This window comes from Rhipicephalus microplus, chromosome X (genome assembly GCF_043290135.1).
Source record: "Rhipicephalus microplus isolate Deutch F79 chromosome X, USDA_Rmic, whole genome shotgun sequence".
NCBI classification, from domain to species: domain Eukaryota; kingdom Metazoa; phylum Arthropoda; class Arachnida; order Ixodida; family Ixodidae; genus Rhipicephalus; species Rhipicephalus microplus.
In genome coordinates, this window is record NC_134710.1 from 64,718,416 (window position 1) to 64,727,523 (window position 9,108).

Consider the following 9,108-nt stretch of genomic DNA (forward strand, 5'->3'; position numbering starts at 1 on the left):
CAAAGAGTCGGCACTAGCTATCCGTAAACGGGTTGAGAAGCCAGGACATTGGCTGAACTTGCGGAGACTTGTAGACTGGTTCGCAGATAACGGCTTTTGGGTACTGGTATCGGACAAGGAAGGGCGTGTTGTTCCCGTGCCGCAGGAGTTGTTTAATAAGGAAGACATGGATGCCGTGGAAAAAAAAAAACTTTAAGCTGGTGTCAGAAAATGCCTCTAAGATAAAGAATCGTGACCTGGCACTTCTTGAGTATTTAAATTTAGAGCACTTGTGTTCTGCTGGTAAAGCTGCTAAAGGCCTTGAACTGCATATTTTTTTTACTGCGAAAAATAAGGCTGATGCCCCTTTCCGGGCAATTGTTACCCAGCGGATCTCATGGAAACACGACACGTTGTGTCTGTTTTTTTTTACAGAGGGATTTAGAGACGTTGCAGTTGGTTGATTTTTTTCTTATTCGAAACTCAGATGAGGTGGTAACAGTGTTGGCTGAGAATAACCCTTCAAGTTGTACTGCGTACATGCAAGACCTGTTTTTTTCTTTGCCACATGGTCGCCTCACGAGCTGTGTGGAAGAAACTATTGTCGAGGACAATGATGAAGTGAGGTTAAAAAATAATGTTGGCATTTCAGTGGAAAGCTTTTTAGAACTCCCTTTGTTTTACTTATACTCTACATTTGTTTCATTTGGGCAGATTCTTATCGTATAGAAATCGAGTATCTGTATCGGGTCAATGTTTATACCCTTGACCTGATACCACGTTGGCTGGTCTTCTTCTCCCCGTTCCGTTAAACCACTTTGAAGCTTTCGCTCTGCTCATTCAAAAATTGTCTATAAAGAATGGATTGACCACGTCTTGTCCTAATCGGCTTTAAAAAGATCCCGTGCTTACGTTGTACGTGAGAGTTTTTTTACGGCAGGTTATCAGTTTGCAAGGGGCTGGTTTTCCTCACCTGGTCCTTGTTTCCACTTCACAACCACTGTTTCATCGCTTAAAAAGGGAACAAAAAGAGGGCCTTGACGCTGCGGTTGTAGTCTCGGATCTATGGGGAAAAAAGTTCGTCGTTATCCCATATCTGCACTCCACGTCACACCGTTCGAAGAAGGTAGGTGGCCAGTAATTAGACATAAATGTTGTCTTTTGTGCTGCCAAGAAGCTAAGAAGCGTGTGTGCGAGAGTTAATTGACAAAAGAGTGCAGAAGGGGCAGGCCGCTGTCAACGCTGAAGCTTGCTCTATAAAGCACTCTAAGCGTTTAACTGACTGCGCGAGTGGAGTGGTGTACTCCATCCCTTTGTCATGTGGGGGCACGTACACTGGACAGACGGGACGTTGCCTCAACGTATGTCTAAGGGAGCACGCTAGCTCTCTGAAAGGCACACCATCTACGCATCTTGTCCTCCATTGCCGGCCGTGTGGCTGCGCAGCTGAATTAAACAAAACCACTGTATTGATGAGGCATAGCTCACGAATGAAATTAATGAAGCGTGTGAAATCATAAAAACAAGAGACAGATGTGCGAGCCAGCCTTCAATCGCTCTCACAGATGCGGAGATTTCGTATCTACAGCATATACTTTATTACGTGCTTGAGGGGGGATGTCAAGATTTTTTATTCCTTCTCGTTTGCATACATATGACATGTTTTTTCATTAACCTTTTAGAGTTTAGACAGCGCTTGTGTCGTGCACATTCTTGTGTTTCTTTGTGCTTTTTTTGTGCGCTGATCGTAATGACCTCAAGGCTTCTTTGGCACCACCATAACCACTAATAGGCCTGATTTCCCCAAATATGCACTGCCAAGGCTGTGGCATCAACCTTTTGTATTGCCCTGATACAACCATAAAGGAGGTGTCCCTGAAAATGTTTATGGCCAGTAAAGTTCGGCTGCCGCTCACGTGCCAGACGTCTATTGGAGACACGTTTATACATGTCGCCCAATGTCACTTGCGGAAGCAGAGTGTGGCTTCGCTAAAAAAACTGTGGTTGCTAGCCGGGCTATGCTACATAAAGGTAGTACAGTAAGTGTAGGAGCGATGTTACGCTTCGTCTTGAGGAAGCGAGCTGTTTCTCTTTGTGGCTTGGCAATGCTCGTGGATGGTCGGCCTTCGTGGGAGGTCGGTGGGGACGAGATCACTGCTCGGCCTCGTGGACTGCCATGGTGAGTCAAAAGTCGGCGATGTAAACCACAAAAAATGAAGACAGAGTAAAGGAAGGACACAACACAGCGCTTGCTTTGTTTCCTTCTTTTCCTCTGTCTTTGTTTTTGGTACTGTTTACCTCGACCAGCTGTGAATCAATACCAATTTGCCCAGTTTTCAATGCTACTCGAAAATAGGCAACACCGCATTCACGGTAAATTTTCGGTATGGTATTGGCATCATATTGCATTATTCAGCATGTTAGATTAGTTACTTGTTACATTCTACTGGTGGACTCCCCGCTATGCAAAAGTTGTTATAAATATGCGTGTATTCGTTTTTGTACGACGACCTTAACCACGTCCAGTTGTTCCATTAGTGACGGCTCTCATCGAGGCCCTACAAAGGCTGCGAAAATTTTCACCACCTGGGATTCTTAAACGTGCAGATACAGGCGTCAGCAAGCTGAACACCAATGCTTCGACGCGTGATCTGGACTGGTTCGACTGATGATGGCTGTGAAACACTGGGCGCATTTGCTTATCCTCGGCATGCTTGAGTATATCGGCACGCATGGGCAACATGTCGGTAACAAAACTCAAAGCTATACACGGTGCCAGCGTCTATCGAACTGTTTCAGAAACTGTTCGTGTTAAGCTTGCTGACGACTGTGCATAGGCCTCTACAGCATTTATCCTCTATCGAAATATTATTGCACCGTGACCGAAATCAAACCCACTTCATTCGGGTCAGCAGCCTAGCCCTGAAAACACTGTACAACACTTTGGTGACCCGTTGTTTTGCGAGTTATAAGGTCTGCATTGAGTTGGGTGATTATGCTTTATCTTGCGGCGAGATCAAACTGCAATGATACACATACTGTTGATTCCAGTCGTCTTGATTGGACGACATTTAGAACAAGGACAACATCGCGTTGCACTAAACTGCCTCTATGGACCTCAGTAACATCAGCTTGTTGTTCCTGGCACGGACGCTCGACCTACCCCAGATAAAGCGGCCGTGCTTTTGGCGAAGAGGTACACTCAAATGCGCTTCTCTGGCAAGCTAGTGTGTGTTCGGCGTTTCATTCCAGACAAACGGGTGTTCTTTGTTCAGTTAAAAAATAAATAAAACATTATGCTAGAGATATGTTCACCAAAAGAAAGCAAAGTTCATAGAATGTCGGAACTCTTCACCTCTTCTCCGCTTCTTTTTTATTTCGCTGTTGATTTCTCCACCAGGCTTGCCATTGACGTTTACGCCAAGTTGGATATGCCTTACGACCATGTTTGGCAATCAACATTTCGGGTTGGCTGCATGACTACTTTCTGGCGACGTTTAACTTCTATTATGGCGCATTTACCCGCCATTTTTCTCATCGTATTTACAGATAAAATAGCTAGAAAGCCTAAGGGCAACCATTGTCTCCAAGCGTTTTGTAGAGCACTGCTAGTCGATGCGCACGCACGCCCTTCCCTCGCTAGTGCTCATTGTGCGCGACTGCAAAGATGGAGAGTTGCTCGCATGCATCGCAAACGTCGATGCTGTGCACTGTGGATTCTAACGCTGCGCACCAGTTTGTAATGATAGAGTCCTTCAAGGACGATGGTAATGCTGAAGCGCAGTGCTCGCTCTCATTTGAACTCGACGATATGAGATACCGGCAACGAAAGGAAGCTGGACTGCTGATCTCCAATAAGTTGAAACGGAACTGGTATTACGGTGGCACCTATAATGATGAATTCCAGTATATGACATGAAGGATAACGATTTCAGTGTTTACTGTTTCTGTCAAGCTGCCGGTCCAAAATTACTCTGTCAAGAATTTTATCTATGTTAGACAAACGACATGCAGGCGCGCAGCACTTACACCAATTTATTCAATTATTCGCACCTTATCTGTGGATTGACGACCAAGCAAAATGGAAATGGATTCGCCACTTATATCTGTTGATCGTTTAATTAGAATAATAATGGTTATTCATGAATAATAGAACTTCAATTTGTAAAGTATCTATTGTTCTTTCGTGCTACAAATATGGCGCTAATATGTAATGACTAATGAGATGGCCTTTTTTTAGCTTGATTATTGGCTTCTTTTGAAGGCTAACCAAATGGGAACCTTGATCTGCACTGACTACTTTTTGCATAAGACTGGATGTTCGTAGTCTGTGCAGTACCGCTGCCGTGTAATTGTTGTCTTTTCTCCCTGAACACAGTCGCTAAGCCGTCTTCACAAATTGCGGACGTGCGTGAAAACAAAGAAATAAAACACACTGCCTGCGGACCTTTGGCCGAAACTAATATTTCTGTCAAAAGGTGGTCACGGTTCCGTGATTAATCACATGACCTTGTGAGTACTACAGTTTATCCGAATCTTTCTTGCTAACCGCACGCAGTTTGTATTCATTAACGAAACTGACTCTCCCGAGGTGGCGGTACATTCAGGAGTACCTCAGGGTTCTGTGCTGGGGCCTTTACTGTTTCTAATATACATTAACGACCTGCCTTCTAACATTTGTTCTCCAGTTTGCCTTTTTGCTGATGACTGTGTGCTTTACCGTAAAATTACTAACGATACTGATATTGCCTGTCTACAATCCGACCTTAACAACATTATTTCCTGGTGTAACCTCTGGCACATGGATCTTAACGTTTCTAAATGTAAATCAATGAGAATTTCGCGTAACAAACTACCCAGCCCTGATTACTTTCTTAAAGATACCTTACTAGAGTCAGTTGAATCTTACAAATATCTCGGTGTGCCCATAACCAATAACCTATCCTGGGCGCGTCAAATTGAATATGTAACATCTAATGCAAACCGCATGCTAGGCTACTTGAAAAGAAATTTCTCGCTGTCCCCGTCTTCCTTAAAAAAGCAGCTATATATAACCTATGTGCGCCCTAGGCTTGAATATGCTTCCTCAGTTTGGGACCCTGGCTATGTAACACTATCTAATAAAATTGAAGCTGTGCAAAACCGCTCCGCGAGGTTCATACTTTCTAACTATCACCGTATTTCCAGTGTTACTAACACGAAATCCAGTCTTGACCTTGCTACTCTTGCTACTCGCCGGAAACTTGCTCGCCTTTGTGTGCTGCATAAAGCGTATCACCATAACCCCATACTTAAATCACGTTGGCTAAACCCTCCTTTTTTCCTATCTGAACGCCTCGACCATCATTACAAGGTTCATATTCCGCGCCAAAACACCGTAACATACTCCCATTCTTTTTTACCAAAAACATGCCATGATTGGAACAACCTGCCTGCGTCACTAGTCACGATTACTAATCATGAACGCTTTCGGGCGGCACTCGAAAATTTTATGCATTGATGTGCTCAACGCATTTTTTATTTATTTTTTATTTTTTCCCTGGTTTTGTTTGCTGCTGTTCGGTTACCGTTCATTTGTGTATGGCAGATACATTGTGCCATGTTGTAATTTTTTTAGTATTTTCTTTGTGTGTTAGATCGTCATTACGGTATTTCATTGTCGCGGTGCTTCCTTGTTTGATTTTTTGATTCCTTGTTTGATTTGTCGCGGTGCTTCCTGTTTTTTTAGATATTGTGTAAGCGTTGTCATTTACACGTTGTTCTCGAGTGTTGTATGCATGTACTGAATGTGATTTGTTTTTCACGTTTCAATTGTATTTTTTGTCTTCTAAACCCACTCCCCTCTATAATGCTGTAGGCCCTGAGGGTACAATAAATAAATAAATAAATAACATAACATAGACACCATTTATAGCATAACAAACTTTACCTTACAAACTACGAAATGTATTTTTGCCTATACGACCTAATACCAACAAAAAAGAAACATTCGCGATTACACATTCCCTCTCTGAAAGCCATAGGCGCGCGTAGATTTCCCCATGGGGATGGGGGGGGGGGAGGGCAAGATTTATTGCAGTGCCCTTCCCCCACCGTCCCCGTTGGTCGAGTCTAATGAACGGCATAATTATCAATAGATGAATAGGAAGTTAAAATCAAGCGATGGCGTGCTTCTCACAGTAGCCTGCCTCTGGTCGCTTGCTTTCCGGGGCTAAGGGTAGGAAGTGAGAAGTTCTTGGAATGCAACATTGGGGGACTTCGGCTGCCATTATCGTAAGAAAAAAAAAACGTGCTCTGTCCATATTTTCATTCCCCGTACATCATAAAATTGAGTGCCCCGAAAAAGGTAATAAACCTGTGAAAGTTTCACGGAAAACCAGTTACCACATATTTAACATGTTATGACGAAGTTACGTGGAGTTACACATTTTGATTAAAGTATTTACCTATTTGTAGTTATATCTGATAAATTTATGCCTCTCAAAATCAACTCTAGCAGCAAAGTCAAAATGGGTATATTTTTTCTTAAGGCATACTGACTCCTTGTGGGTACTTTATTAAAATAACCGTGACGGGACAGGTCAGACAAAGCAAACGTACGGGGCAGACATTTGTGACTTCTTCCCAGCGCTCCTCCTGGGTACACCTGTACTGAAAAGTATTCAGGAATTGAAGCAAAACTGCTAGCATGCCTAGTTGGAACGAATCCATCATTTAACCACTTTTAGCCAACATTATCTGCGCGATCTCATAAAAAAAAAAACACATCACTCATGCATGTAACGATCACGTGCGATTGCAATGGGTGAATTAGCGTGACCACATAGGCAGACTATACGTCAAATGCACATCTATCAAAAAAAAAAACTTGAGGAAACAAAGTCATTAAAGGTATGATGACGGAAGGAAGGAAGGAAAATAGGAGGAAAAGAAGGGCAGGGAGGTTAGTATGATGACGGGAGTGCAATTTGTTTGCCTAACGAAGCAATAGAAGGGTAAGTGATACACTTTTCTTTAGTTTTCAATCCAATGGGCTTCCCCAATTTTTCTCGCTGTTTGAATCCGGTTCTTGAACACAATGCTATCGCTGCTAGGCAGAGGCGTGCACCCGCATTCCTAACAATGTATAACCAAATGCGTGCTCGGGCGACCTTACAGGCTCAACAAGTCTTCACTTAGTGTCGTGTTGCTGCAATTTGTGACGAGATTGCGCAGATCATGTTAACTACTTGAGCAGGTGTATTTTCAAAAATAAACCACTCGTTAGATTGCGCTCATCCGTGTGCGCTCCTTACTTCGTCCTTGTTTCTTTCATGCAAAGTGGCTAAGTAGTGAAGGTATTTATGAGCTGATTTTTCACCAGATGAATCATCACAGTTCTATTCATGAAGCTTCCCGGCATGGCCGAGTCCACCGTCTCATTGAGACAGCGTATACGCGATCCCGCCACGCCTCGACCAGAGCGCCTGCTGGAAATACGTCACCTGACTGTGTAGCAGCAAAATTTTGCTCAACCACCTGCCATTCGCCGCTTTATTGCAGTGACACGGGCTGAGAGAGTTACCCCTCGTTAGCCTCAGAATAATGACTCGAGGGGTCAGTGACCAAAAATGTTGTCAGAAACAGAAAAGGAACGGGGATGATCAGGGGGATAGTCATCCGGTAAGGATGCGCAACAACATTTCGATGAACTTATTTCTCGCGGAAAGTTAGGGCGAAGTAGGTCGCTGGAGTTCGACTCTTTGGGTGATAGCCCGCTGCGCCACACTACCATACCACTTTGTTACGTTAGTAATGCCATACTAGTATGGCATGGATACATAGAGTATATCGCCTAATGGACGCCACGGACACCACATCGTCATTCACTTGCTTCACACGTTCGGTACATACATCACACGTCCAATAGATCATTTCCCTCGTAATAGGAAGTTTTAAACGTGCACTTGCTTTTGCTTTGATGCTTATATCCGAAATCACGTGTAAATCGCACTCTTTCCAACGAAACCGTATGTGGCGACGCTCCCTATCTAACGAAAAAACTTCCATTCCCCGGCAGTTAACCATGTAGTTCAATGTTTTCGTTAACCCTATTTAACAAGGCAATATGTTGGGCTAGTTAGTTTTTAGCTTCCATATTTACAGCGCGTAACGACACCACAGAAGAGAGGTACATAAGACGAGCTCCATATGTGTCTTAAGTGTGTCTTTCTTCTGGGGTATTTCACACTGCGAATATGGAAGCCGATATAATGAAGCTAACTTGGCTGTAAATGCTATATAACGAAGGTTTTCCTGAAATAAATCAATGTAAAACTGGTGATTTACTATTTTGAAGCAGACGCGTTTTCTTCGATCTTAAGTCCTGACCCCACGTACCAGTCGCAGCGCGTCGGCGCATTGCTTTTTGACGCGGCGCCGCTCCCTCTGCCTATGGGAGAGAGAGAGAGGGCACGCAGGTTCGCATAACGTCACCTCCTCTCTCTCCATAGAGAGAGGGTGCAGTGCCGCGTCAAAAAGCCACGCGGTGACGCGCTCCAACGGGTACGTGCGCTCAGGCGCTATCAAGTTAAATCGCGTTTTGCCCCTATATATTTATTTTGATGAAGCTAGCTGCCGCACTCATGCACGAACTCAACAGCCTCAACATTCCGTAGCGTTCGAACATACCAAATTGTGCTAGGGGCAATGGTGCTTTATCAGTCCTCTAATACGCTTCCTTATTTCGTGGATTATGTGACAAATTGCACTGATCATCTGGTTGCACCTTTCTTGACTGTCGACCTGATAGCCATTCAGTGCTGTTGTTCCTCTTGTCATCGTATATGACGGCAGCTGTCACAGCTTGACGTCATTCATGATGGCCACAACATTGATATCCTGGACGTAAGAAGCTTCGTGCCTGGACCACCCTCGCGAATTTACACGCGCAGGCAGTCGGTTATCAGTAAACACGATGCTGCGGTAGCTTTTCAGTGTCGCTATACGTTACGGTGTTAGAATTCCGAACAACAAAAAATGCATTTCGCAATTTTATGAATTTCTCGATTTAACAAAATAATTCGAGCGTGGCCATCGCTTTGTTGAGGCGAGGTTTAGCTGTATCTTATACGAGCAAAGAGGCGTCTA